At 37.5% G+C, this 14,314-nt stretch overlaps 1 pseudogene; it reads left to right on the top strand.

Moving 5' to 3' along the window:
• LOC107553917 (G-protein coupled receptor 98-like) overlaps positions 1 to 12,275 on the top strand; it is a 68,441-nt pseudogene extending 56,166 nt beyond the window's left edge.
• Positions 12,276 to 14,314: the final 2,039 nt, after the last annotated feature.

A 14,314-nucleotide genomic window follows, 5' to 3' on the forward strand; every position in this document is an offset into this window, starting at 1 on the left:
ACAGCTCTGTCTGGTCCGCAAACTACGTTTCACGACAAAACACACGCGAGAAGTGATAAGGAAATAACGCGAGAACCCTCGTGCGTCAGACCAGAGTTCTCGAGCGAGACTGGAATTATATAAAAAAAAAATAATATATATATATATATATATATATATATATAGCCCGCAAATTGTCTGTGAGCTGATTTCCAGCTACAAGGAGAAAAAGAAAAACAGATTATGCAGGAGGGAGATGCAGGGACCCGGGTTTGGGTGTTCTGCAAAGAGAGTTGGCGGTAAATCATTTTGCAGTAACTGTTATGCTGATGTTGTTGCTGGTCAAGCAAATGTTTGTGCTTGTTTCTGTATGATATAATTGTTCATATATCTATTAAAATACTGATATTCTGATCTATAACTCCTCCCCGAACTTCCCTCTGCCCTGTATCTTGGTCTCTCATTGGCTGTAGGTCATCGCCGATGTAGTTTAGTTAGAAATCTTTGCACACTGCGTGATTTGTGAATCGCGATAGCTCCAGATATTTAGCATGCCAAATATTTTGCGGGCGACGTGTCGGCGATTCCCTCAGATCGCGTCTTTGATAATTCACACTGCATGATTGTCACTCGCGTGAACGAGCACCGATTTGCCTCCGATTTCGGGCATTTGTCGGCGATTTCGCAAAACCTGTCGGCGAGTGAAAAATCTGGCTAAAATCATGCAGTGTGAACTCGGCATAACTCTCATTAGAGTGTTTGTAGACTGTTAGGGTTAGTAGAATAAGTTGCCATACTTGCAAAGTCAGTAGAACATCTGTTGAGCGACCATCAAAATAAAGTGTTAGTAGATATTAAGCAGACAGTCTACTAATACTCTAATGACTGCTGGTTGACATGTAGTTGCAAATGTGTTTATAGGTAGTAGAATGTCTAAAGTGGACTATCAAAATAAAGTGTTACCATCTTTTGTTTTGTTGTGTGTTGTTTTGTTTGGGTTTGTTTGTTTTTTGTTTAGGGTTTGTTTTTTGTTTTTTTTTAGGGTTGGGGGAGGGGGGGTTGTTTGGTTTGTTCAAATAAGCAAAACATTTTAGGAAATCCCAAATGATTATTATTATGTTGCTCAGGTGCGAAGCTGTTACGGGGCTGACGAGACGTGAGACATGCGGATCCATTCGCAAAGCTTTTGTGGAGAAGACAGAGACATGGTCATGAAGCAGGCAGGGTCAAACTTAGGCAGACGGGGATATGGCGGGCAAAACACAAGAATAATCCTAGGGCTAGCGTGGGTCGATGAACTGCAGACAGAATCAGAAGGGGCAAGACTAGGGGAGAAATCCAGGAAACCAGGCGAAGATCAGAAACCGAGAAAGCGGCTAAGGCTAAGGGTAGGGCTGGGAAACGACTGAGGGCTCTGTAGTGTAGCTATCACTAGGGGAGTGATAAACGCTGAAACAATACTCGGCCGAGGGAAGGGATCAGAGTGAGTGTTAAATAGTGAGGGAGTGATATGAAGCAGCTGGGTGCAATCAGTGTAAACAGCTGTGTGCAATCCGTGCTGAGTGCAATCAGTGCAATGCATGATGGGAAATGTAGTCCGGGGTGATGTGCAACAGTGTGTAGTGCGAGAGTCAATGACATTGGAAGTTCATGGACCGGATTCGTGACAGAAGCAGTGCAATTCAGGTTGAGCTTAAGACAGTGATGCAACTTTTTGTTGTTCTACTTGTTATAAAAAAATAAGAATGAATCATGTAAATAGCCATTGCAAAAAAAAAAAACATGGTAATAACATGATACTTTTTTGTTAGTGCAGTCATAACAATTTAACTCCGACTAGTATAGTACATGGAAACATAGTCATCAGAGAAGATGATGTCAAAAACATCATCTATCATGCAGTGGAGCTGAGATTGATTTATTCTTCAAAACAGCAGCTAATACCACACCTTGAGCCAAATATATATCTTGTTTGTTGCTTGATGACAAACACATATGCATCCTCCAGACAGGAAACCGCCTAGCTGGCTCTCCCTTCTGAGGGGAAGGCAGACGGATCTTTGCTATATTATTACCCTGCAGTTTTTCCCTTCACATCACCATGCATATACAAATTTCCGTCAGCTGGCGATAGTACTTGTTTGAGTGTTATGTACACAGATAATGTATATCATTGGGCTGTTCTAGATTATTTTCACACATGTTTGTTTTACACAGTACATATGCCCACAGGGCTGGTACTGAAGTTTACCTGTCTGACTGATGTGTGTGGAAATCAGCTCGAGGCCACAGACTGCTTGACTCCTTTACAGTCGGCTCTGGAAAAGGGGGAGGTGCATCTGTGACTAACACAGTATCTATATATAGTAGCACTCAAAGGCACACCGATGGAGTACAGGACTGGAGTGGTTCTGCGTGCAGCATACTACACAAAAACACACTGCAGAGATCAATGCATTTACCTGCTTCACAGGTAAACATATCCTTAAAAAAATATATAAGACATTTGTGCTCATTGGAAACAGGGAGTTAAAAATAACTTTGTAGCCTACATAATCCACTTGCACATATTAAATGTTTTAAGGGAATATTTTATATTTTAAAAGATCACTGAAGTACATCCATTATTATTTTTTATTCATATATTATTTATTATTATTATACATTCATCATTATTATTATTATTATTAATAATAATTATTATTAATTCTTATTAATAATAATAAGAATTATTTCCTTTCACATAACCCTGCATGATCTTGACAAAACAAAATGTAACAAAAGCTATATCTAAGCTCAATATATACTGCTGCAAGATGGCTGAGTGAATTGTTTTTTACTTTTATCAGGTACTCACTCCAGCCATTATGTTTTACAAATCAGTGTCCGACACTTGAGAAAGAGGCAACAAGTTTATCGTCATTCACAAGTCGTCAGTTCCATTCACTGCCAACTTGTGTGACAGGACGTCTGCATGGTTATAGAGCGATGTTTGACAGAAGCCGATTAAACGCTTTGCGGCTGCCCAGAGAAATTATGACTCATGTACCGTACCTTTTTTCTCTCTCTTGTAAGAGAAAATAAAACCACTTTTGTTATGCTGAGATCACAAGAAAATGTAGTCGGGATCATGAAAAAAACATAACTAAAGAGTTTTGGATTTTGTCGAAGATGTCTCAAGGCCAGTGATATACATAAAGCAGACACATCGTTCACAGAGCAATGGTGTTGTTTTATATTGATTTGTCCTTCAATAAATGCTTTTTAACCAAAGCAGCTTACTGCACATGTTGAAGTAACTCTTACTCTGCAGCTCCTGGCTGGGCTGTCATTCCCAATTCAACATGAATGGTGAACAGTCATCCGCCTGTCAGTCAAGACATAATGTTTTTAACGCATGGTGTACAGCTATTTTAAGCTCAGTATCTTCCTCTGGGTAAAATATATCTGTGGAGACTAGGGATGGGTATCTATAAGGTTTTAACAGTATTACTACTCTTATCGATACTGCTTATCGATTCAGTACTTTAACGGTATTCTTATCTGTACTTTTTGTTTTTTATATATATATAAAAAACAAAAAGTACATATATATGACAAATTAAGAGCTGAATTAACATTGCTTTATATTCTGAAATGTTAAATAAACATTTAATGAAATGAATATAAAGCATCAATTTGTAAATGCACCAGTGTGCAGGCATTTTTTGTGTTTTATACATAAGATACAGTAAGAACAAAGAAACAAAGTAAAACAAACTGACAAATACAATAAAACAAATATACAAATGAAATGAAATAAACAGTGCTGTCCTTTTTCTGTGAAGTTCTACTAACATTACTGTTCAGGTAAGTAATAGCCTACAAAAGAAATCTAAAAGTAATCAAATGTAAATGAACACTGCATAGTTGTCATTGTATGTATTGATAGATTAATGCTTATTAAAGCTATAACGTTATTCAGATTAAGAGCAGATTTGCATTTTGATGGCCCAAGCGCCAGTCTGTCACTTTAAGACAATATATTTACACACGTCGGATTGTCTCCCAACTGTTCTCCTCCACTTAAGACATAAACTGTGTTTAAGTAAATACTCTCCAAGCCGGCCATTTGGACATATTTTGTGTGTATTTGATCGTTTGGACATGCGCCCGAAGCTCAAAGTGTAATTTGTTTGTCCGTTTTGGAGCGCGTCGTGTGCACACATTTCAGCCTGAGGAACAGCGTCTCTTGTGCGGATTGTGCTTTCAACGTTTTATTATCAAACATGTCAATTTAGCAACAGTAAAGACGGCATCTTACAACAATCACCGATTGAGCTGATTCTGACGTTAAGTTTGGGTTTTAGGGAGGAACGAATGCGCACCGCTGTGAAGGGAAAGAAGTTGCGCAATACGAAACGCAGCTAGTTTTTAATATTTTTAATTTTAATCTTTTTGTAAGCTCTGCAAAACTATCTATGCGCCCTTTAAAACATGACACATTTACCTGAATTTAACTATAAATCTGGATATTAAGATTTTTTCATATTTTATTTGAATATGGATGTATTTTGTCTTGTTCCATAGATGTTGGTAGATAGATGACATACTACTTTTGATACAAATGAGGCTATGATAATTATTTATTATTATTATTATTATTATTAGTTTTACATAAACATATTTTACATTCATCATACAACCATACAAGAACCAAACCAAACAAATCACAATAGCTAATGTCTGTCCTCTTGGGCATCAGGTCAGATAAGACAGGGACGTTGTGGGACAGTCTGGCATTAATCCAGCATTGTCATTAGAAAGCTGATAAAGCTGCTGTGAGTGACTCATCTCTCAGTATTCACGATACAGTTGCTTCTATGGATTAGTATGCATTGGTTTTAACTATTGTTATGAAGCTGTCTGCACTGCTTAAACACTCAGTAGGCACACATATAATGATTTAAACTGTTGCTCTTTACAACTGCCCATTCTGCAGTCTGATGTAACAGTCAGTTCTTCAAATATTTATCAATAATATTATAAGTATAAATGATTTAGGAACAGTCTTAGACATTTGAGATGCTCTTCTGGGACTCAGTGCTAGAACTGAATGCTGAGAGTCATCTGAATGTGTGTTTTCTGCTGAGTGTGTACCGGGTGTATGAGGACTCCAGGGCCTCTGCTGATGTAGCTGTCACTTTGTGTTTTTCAGATTTGTTTCTTGGTGTCTGCATTCCGGGGACGTATGTTCTCAGAGGACGGTTGTGCTGCTCTTGGCCTTTTCTTCCATTACTTCCACCTCAGCCAGTTCAGCTGGATGCTCATACAGGTAAAACTTAACTTTTTCCATCTACTGTGTGGACATTGTAGCAGGGTTTTTTTCGCATTGACCACATCAAAATACTTAATCCTGCTTCAATAATGAAATTCAGTTGAGATAGGGTCCTTAATTCATGATTATGTGAAGATAATTCTTAACTTCTTAAAGGCATAGAGTTCACTTAAACATGAAAAATCTGTTAAAATGTTGTTTCATACCTCTTTTGGAACACAAAAGAAGATATTTTGAGAAATGTTGGTAACCAAACAGTTGCTGGTGGTCATTGCCAAAAAAATAAATACTATGGAAGTCAATAGCTACCAGCAACTGTTTGGTTACCAACATTCTTCAAAATACTTTCTTTCCTGGTCAACAAAGGTTTGGAACAACATGGGGGTGAGTAAATGATGACAAAACTCTTATTTTGGGATGAACCCTTTTACGCAATTGAAGTTGAAATCAGGAAGTTCTCAGAGGAAAGGTTTTACAACAGGTCAGTTGAAGGTGTGGCATAAACTTTCATTTGAACAATAAGCTTACTTACGAGGAGGGTAAAAAATAAATTTCACAATATGTTTTTTCAATCACACACCTTCATTGTCATTTTTTAGTATATAGTGTTTGGTATATATTGCCCTCAGACAATAGACTGCCTGAAAAAGGTTTTACCCTCAAGAAAAAAAAAAAAAAAACTCTAGAAGTTAATCTGAAACATAGTTTTGTTGGTTTCTCTGATGTGTATTTTTAAGTATGATTAATGCATAAACTTGTAAGAGCTTGTAAGAATCCAACAAATATCAAAGGCCTTTTTGGTTTTGACTTGTTGCTGAAAATGAGAGAATGTTTGCACAAATATCACACCATGAACAGGAAGCTTGTATCAAAAGGTTATCTTACATAGAACATCAAATTAAAAGATGTTTTAAGAACATCTTAAAAAGTATATTTTTATAGTGTGTGTGTGTGTGTGGTCGGTCCAGGTATTCCCTACATTATGGGGATCAAATGTCCCCACAAGTACAGTAAACATTTTTTGTTTACATTTCTGACATTTTTGACATTGTAGGGACAAAATTTCAGTCCCCATGAAGAAAACAGTTATAAATCACACACTTTTTTTTAATTGCAAAAATGATTTGTGTGAAAGTCAGGTTTAGGGTTAGGGTTAAGCTTAGTCTTGTTCTTTACATAAATGTTTGATCATCATAACTTTTCTCTGTTGGCTCAGGAATGAGCCTGATTCAGTAGTTCAATCTGTTAAGAAACACGATTTACATTACGTGCTGCATGACATGTTCCAGCTATGCGTGATTCATTTAGTTTTAGATTTTGCAGGGAGGTGTTCTAGCACACCTGCAATAGCTGTTCAGAGACCTTTTGAAAATCCATCCTATAAATCTTGCTGGACCTGTACCCTTTTGCCTGCTCCTTTCCTTTGTACGGTAATCCCTTCTAACCACAGAAACCTGTCTCTGAAAGTCAACTCACTCAAAGCTATGAAAGTCATCTTGTTCCCCAAAAGCAAAAACAGGATTTGGTCCTAACATGCTTAATGAAATGAAAAAAGAACATGACTTTTAATCCCTCAAAGACCCACACAGAACACAAACGTATGAATTCATGTTGCATTGGATTTCTCCCTTTAGTTTGAAAAGGCATAGGACCAAGCACTGACCCTGGAGGAACCTCTCACCTAAATTAAACTTCTTGAAATCAAAGGCTGTTTTGCTCACATAGTGGGATTATCTTGTTCTCCTCAATGACGCTAAAAAACACCAGGGGCTTAGCAGTTTACATAGAGCATTTAATCTCTATTGGCACTTGATGCACTAGTGTTGAAAGATTATGCAAGAGAAAATGAAATAAACTAACTAGCTAATTACAAAAATAGGTTTTAGGAGGATGGAGCCATCAGTAGTTGAAGGACTACAAAGTGTAAAGTATGTATGAGACAATGTTTATGTAAGTGTGTTGATGTGCAAAAGTGGGTGTGAGTTTATGAAGACACATGGAATAAATCACAGAAAAATTGTCTTTGGTGGAAAAGGTAAATCATGATTCAGACTGGAAAGTATTTGCATCCTGGAGAGATTGATTTGAACATGTGCTTGTCTTTATTTCAAAACGGTCTCAAAACCGCTGACAAATGAGCCTGTAATAAAACTTTGCGTAACGTACAGTGGGTACGGAAAGTATTCAGACCCCCTTAAATTTTTCACTCTTTGTAATAATGGATGTGAAAAAAAATTATTTTTTCGTTTGCACTTTTCTTTGAGCCATATTTCAGTATAAAATTTCAGCTGCATCTTATTCAATAACCACCCACAATACAGTTTAAATAGAAGATATATCCAAGTTTGTCAGATTATGATAGTCTGACAATGTAGAACTCAGAACCAACCTGCATGATGCGGAACTGCACAGTACAAATTGCGTTAACCACAGATTTTGTTTGTGCGCTGGTACCTGATTTGAACAATTCCTTGAGAGAATCTGTGGCGAAAGCAATGTGAGTTTTGTCTTTGTTTGCTTAAGACTGGAATACACTACACAGATTTAAAAATCCTAACAGCTTTTAAAACACCTAACGTCATACACTTAACGACTTTGTTAATGGTTTCAGAGAAAAACTGGTCATCATACACTAAACAACTGAAGATCACACACTAACCAGCCTTTCAAGCTGTTCCGAACACAGCAAACTCGCACAGAAACACAGCCTCATTGCTAGAAGACAATACAAAAATATGCGTTCTAAAATTTGCTCAAATTATCAAATATGTTCTATATCTTCCGACTAAATAAAAGAAACTGAACATTTGCCCATAATTCACTACATGATTTGTCAACTTTGACTGTTTGAAATCTGCAGACTGACTTTCGGTAACTGCTGTTGAGTTCTTCAGACTGCAAATATGAGCAAAAGTCACCAGCCTTCAATGGAAATAGTGCAGATGATCCACACCTACCTTAAAAGGGCACTGAAAAAAAAATACACTTTATCAATAAAAACTATTGATCTAAGAGTTCTTTCCTATGCATTGGGACTCGTGTTTCAGCCTGTGCTAAAATAGCCATTCAATAGATCCCAGAGACTCCCTATACTGGCACGGTTGAAGCGACAGATCAATGGAAGTTGCATAACAGGGCAATCTCGATGGCGGGGTGCCAACCTCTTCCATAATTACAAAGAGGCTGGAGGGAGATTGCAGAGTGTTTAGACACCCAAAAGCTAACACAACATCCTGCCAGCTTCTATTATCTCTTCATCTCTTATCCAAGTTCCCAGCACAGCAAAACAGAGCTGCTGCAGTTCCTATCCATTTATGGTGCTAATACTGATGGATGAAGGTGTCATATCAGGACTTGATTTTGATGTTGATTTTAAACTCTCTGTTAAAGTACCTCATCACCAAAAGTGAAGTAGGCTAACTGAACGCATAGACCAAGAAAGTATTAGTTCTTGATAGCACTAATAGCTGATGTTGCAATGAATTAGATATGAGGTCATATAACCAACAGATGTCTATTTGCTAGTTGGTTCTTGCTGCCTAGTCTTATCAAAACATTAATCAGCTATCCTTTTTTATGAATCTGGTTTGTTTATGATGTTTCCATTTATTTATTTAGTAACATTTGGGTTGTCTTTCCCAGGCCATAAACTTCTGGCAGATATATCGGTGATTAATGATGAGCACACAGAGAGACGCTACCTTCTCTATTTCCTGCTCAGCTGGGGACTTCCTGCTCTGGTCATCATCATTCTGGTTGTAGTCCTGCTGGGAGGCTTTGGATGGAGCATTCATAGTGTGTATGGCCTGGTGCAAGGAGATCTGTGAGTTTGTGAATATGTGCTGTCTCTCTCTCTCACACACACACACACACACACATGCTACATTTACTTAACTAAATGAGGGCATACCATAGTAAAACTATTTATAATTATAAATACAGTTGAGTGGGGATGTTAAAAGTACTGGTACTTTTCACATCCCTAAATGTCTCTAAAGGAAGGTTGGGTCATATTCAGGTAACTTCTGGGAACAAGGAACAAGACTATGTCCAAGTAAATACTCACTAGAAAACCATGGAAGTAACTGTACATAGAACTGTCTTTACTGACAAGGTTTTTTTTTTTTTTAAACACGCAAATGTAAATGCTCACATTTTTGTGCTGTTTTTTTGGCTCATAGATACTCATTTCCGGTGTTAATGTATTGTAGGCGATTTTCTATCTCATATACACTCTTCTTCTTTGCCCTGTTTACATTGATTGTGTGTGCTCGGGGTTTGTTATTGATAAGTCGAGAAGAGCTGCTATTTTTAGCCCCTCTGTGTGTATGAGGTCACAAGCTGTGACTGTGCATACGTTCTGTTTCACCCCGTCCAAGCCTGTAGTGATAACAGAAGACTACAGTCTCAAAGCAGCTCTTAGCAAGTAAACTCCCAGTTGACTCATGAAATCCAAACATCTCTCTCTCCAAGAACAAACAAATGATGTCACCTCACCTCACAAGCCACCACAGGTCTCACCTTTTCCCGTACCTTAGGGCTTCAGCGGTCTGGGAGGAGTCAAATGCTTGTAGAAATAGAAAAAAGGTTAGTTTAAAGGGTAGATTTTAACATGCATTAAACCTCTCTTTATGTGTAAATATAATCACATCACATCACATTAGGAAAGGAAAGGAAAGGAAAGTAAAGGACGTGATGTGTGGCCAAGTATGGTGACCCATATTTGGAATTTGTGCTCTGCATTTCACCCATCCAATTGCACACACACACACACCCGGAGCAGTGGGCAGCCATATTGCTGCGGCGCCCGGGGGTTCGGTGCCTTGCTCAATGATCTCACCTCAATCATGGTATTGAAGGTGGAAGGAGAGCGCTGGTCATTCACTCCCCCAACCTACAATTCCTGCCGCACCTGAGACTCGAACCCGCAACCTTTGGGTTACAAGTCCAACTCTCTAACCATTAGTCCACGACTGCCCCATCTATTACCATCATACATATATTACCATCGTTCTATATAAACATTACTCGCCAGTCTACAAAAAAAAGATTATTTATTGAAACTTTATTTTCATGTCATTCATGACTTTTTTACTTCCACAGATCGAGTAGCCAATTAGATTTTATTTTTGTTTTCTGTTTTCATTTTAGTTTGTTTTAGTGATTTTATTATGTGATTTTATAATTATTATTATTATTATTTATTTTCCTATTTATTATATTCTATATTTGACTCTTTACCATTAGGTTTATTCATTTTTTCAACATTTAAATTGAAGTTTTTTTCTATATAATATTTATTATTGACTTTATTTAAGCTATATTTCAATGAGAAAAAATGGCTTTTAATAGTTCTAATAATAAGAACACAAAAACAGTTATTTAAAAAATACATTTATTTATTTATTTTGGTGCAAAAAAACTTTTACTAACAATATAAGTGGATAAATGAAATGAGAATAAAACTTTACAGACTGTGACATTTGTAAGGCCCCGGTCAGAATGTGTTTTTGCATTCCTTGTGTTTTCTATGTTAAATATGCACTGGGTGAACATGTTTGACTTGTGCTTCTAGTCTCTAGTCTTTGTGTCTCTGGTCTTTTACAGTGTCTATCGCAAGACATGTTCTAAGGGTGTATTCACTCCAGGAAAGTCCGCTAGTTCCCTTGCTTTGTTCCGAACCAAATACAATGTTGATTTATTTTATTTTTTTTGGTGTGGTTCGCTTTCACACTGCCCTTTTTGCAAGTGAACCAGAAATTATAAACAAAACCACACGTGTGCTAAGGTCATCCATTCATTGGACAGAAATTCTCAAGCGTACCAGAGTTAGTTTTGAAGAGGACCGAGACCACCTCTTCAGCTGGGTCTCGGTACGGTTGTTTGGTCCGCACCCGAGTGTGATTGCTGTATTCACACCTGCCCAAAAGATCCGCACCAAGGGGGGGAAACGAACTTGAGTTCGATTAAATCGAACAAAACAAGACAGGTGTGAATGCACCCTACGTCTCTAGATAAAATTCCTGATAATCCTTTAACTAAGAACTGCCGGAGAAGCAGCAGAATTGAAGAGGAATCCACTTGTTGGTTGCTATAGTTACTTTGTAGGTATCACAACTAAAAAAGGGATTCGTGCATACGGACTGAACTACTTGTTTATTTATGATTTCAAAATGTGTTTTAATGTTTTTATGTTTGTACGTGAAGATATACAGTATGTTATGCTAAACCAGGCCAGTGTTTCAAAATTATGATCAGATGAAACCTAGTGAAAAATGGGCTGCTTATTTTACAAAGCATTTCACATGCTTTGAATTCTATTATGGCTACATTGTGCCATTTCTCCTAGAGTACGGGCTGTGTTTGTCCATTCTGTTTGTCTGGCCAGAGAGATGCCAGGCCTGTGAACAGAATGCAACTGCTGCTTATTTTGATACAGATCACGTCATAACAAGATTACTCTGGATTGAGTTTCCCAAAGCTTTTCCAATTCCGAATACCAGCCAGAGACTTCAAAACTGCATACAGTACAAAAACAAAGACTGACTGAAAGAAATTCCTCAGATAGAAGGAAAGGAGTCAGAGAAAGACAAAAAAGAGAGAATCTCAGGAGATTAACGTCCTCAGTTTGTCTCTGTGGTCCATTAAGAAAGCATTCAACAAGCTTCGTAAGGACGTCCATCATATTGTCTCAAACCCATTTTACTTACGTTCTTTCTTCAATGGAATACTAAATATACAATCATGCAACCATACACCTGAGTAACAGTCGTTTTTGTGTACTGACAATCTTTTTTTTTTTTTTCTTATCATCTTTGTAGATGCTTCATACCTAATGTATATGCTGCTCTCTTTACGGCCGCCCTGGTTCCTCTCATTTGTTTGGTGGGGGTGCTGGTGATCTTCATCCATGCGTATCAAGTCACTCAGCAATGGAAGGCTTATGATGATGTCTACCGAGACCGAACAAACAGCTCAGGTGTGTACGCTTGTGTTATAATACAAAATTATACAAGTTGGGAAATAATTAGCCTTAAGGTATCCTGCCATTTTAGTAGGATAAGAATCTGGCACTGAAATGAACATGTTACAGGAAAACGGTGAACTGATGATAATATCAGAGAAACTGAAAGCAAACTAAGAGAAGGTGCTTTCCCTTGGAAAGTCTCTTGTTCTTAAGCAATCATCAGATTGCTCAGGGCTGTGCTTTCAGGAATATTGCACTGCCTTCCAAACTATTACACGCCTTCCAAAATAATGTTTTTCTTTCTGTGGTGGTTTGCTAGTCATTCCGTTCTTTATAAATGCCCTCAGCAGTTTTGTGTAGATTGTAGATCATCGGATTAAATCTTTTGTGACTCGCTGCTGAGTTCTTGAGTAAATGCATGTTGTCTTGTATTTAAACTTGGTTACAGTCTTAACTGACTGATTGTCGCTTTAGTGTTCACAGCCTCCACCTTAATGTTTAGCCTCAAAACCACCACTGTTTAAAAGTGTAATATCAGCACCTTCCAACTAACATTTGTACAATTAGCATGTAAAACACTGGCTTTCACTAGTTAATCCACCGTGATGGTTTCATTGTTTACCCGTAACTGCTGTTCTGAGCTTTAAATGGTGGTATTGTACAGTGTGCGTGTGGGTGGTCAGCAAAGGTTGCCATGTGCAATGTTGGCTTTCCTCTTTGTGCGCAAGCATGCTCGCAGCACAGCAGGCTAATCCTAAACCACTCAACTTTATTACAGCGGGCTGCACCGTCAGCCCACCCTTTGCTCGCAAACACAATGAACACACTGTAGAACTCCCACACTTGCTGTTTCATATTGTAGGACACACAGATGCAAGCAAATATATTATGCGGCCAATTTGCTCCTTCATGCCGGATGTGTTTAAAGACTGTCAAAGAAGCACAGACAGATAAATATGCATTTAATACTCGCTCTTTCTTGTTAGCACTCAACAGCTTAGATGTTGCTTCTGCCTGGTGTGTTACTGCTTGATTACATGTCAGACTAAACATTCAGCACAGGACGGGGATGAAATAGACACAACGAGTAAATTAACGTTTCCTGGTGGGCCGATCAACTTGTGGGAAACTAAATTTAAATATAGAAGTGAAGAAAGTTCTCTTAAGCTGCTATCTTTCCACCCAAGTGTCTCCTTAACTGCCAGAAAAGGGATGCGAGTTCAGTTCTGTACAGGTCAACTTAATTATCTAAATCAAGTAATTATCAACTAAATGACAAAATGCATTCAAATGTCTTCAGTTCCTGGTTTATTGAAAATGTAATTTAACTATGCAAGGTTCTGAGATCGCTTTGCATTTATTTATATATATTTTTTCAGATATATCAAACTGTGAAAGCAAATATACTTTATTCGATGACCGTTTGCATCTTTAAACACATTACAGCAGCTGAAACCAGCTTCCTGTGTTATTATTAGCTGCACGCTGATGGATAATTCTGACTGTGACTTGCTTTTCAGATATTCTGAGGTGCTCTATAAAGTGTCTGGAGTTTTTTTTAGTCTCTGAAGAACCACTTTAGAGTCAAGATATTAAGGAGTCAACCTTTAGCCGCTAGGCAGAGGTGTTCTTTCTGAGGCCTGTGGGGAGATAATTACCACAGCTCTATTTAAAGATTTAATTTGGCTTTTGTTCAATATGATCTTAAGGGAAGTAGTGCTTTTTCTCACAATGCAGTCATTTTCTTGGAATAGCCTTATTGGCTCAGGACTAATCCTTCATCTCTCTTTTAATAAGGCATGTTTATGTGATGGAGTATGACTGCAACAGCTTTTGAGGAATACATTATGAATACAGTTCATTATTTTGTATTTCGTTTTTTTTTTTTTTTTACTTTACAATAAGTTAACATTAGCATTATTTAGCGTAGTTAATGTACATTTCAACATTTAATAATACATTATATATTTTTTATTAACTGCCATTAACAAAGATACTACTACTAATAATAATAATATAATACAAATAAATAAATACTGTAACAAATGTAT

This window comes from Sinocyclocheilus grahami, unplaced genomic scaffold (genome assembly GCF_001515645.1).
Source record: "Sinocyclocheilus grahami isolate Dianchi unplaced genomic scaffold, SAMN03320097.WGS_v1.1 scaffold486.1, whole genome shotgun sequence".
Classification (NCBI taxonomy): domain Eukaryota; kingdom Metazoa; phylum Chordata; class Actinopteri; order Cypriniformes; family Cyprinidae; genus Sinocyclocheilus; species Sinocyclocheilus grahami.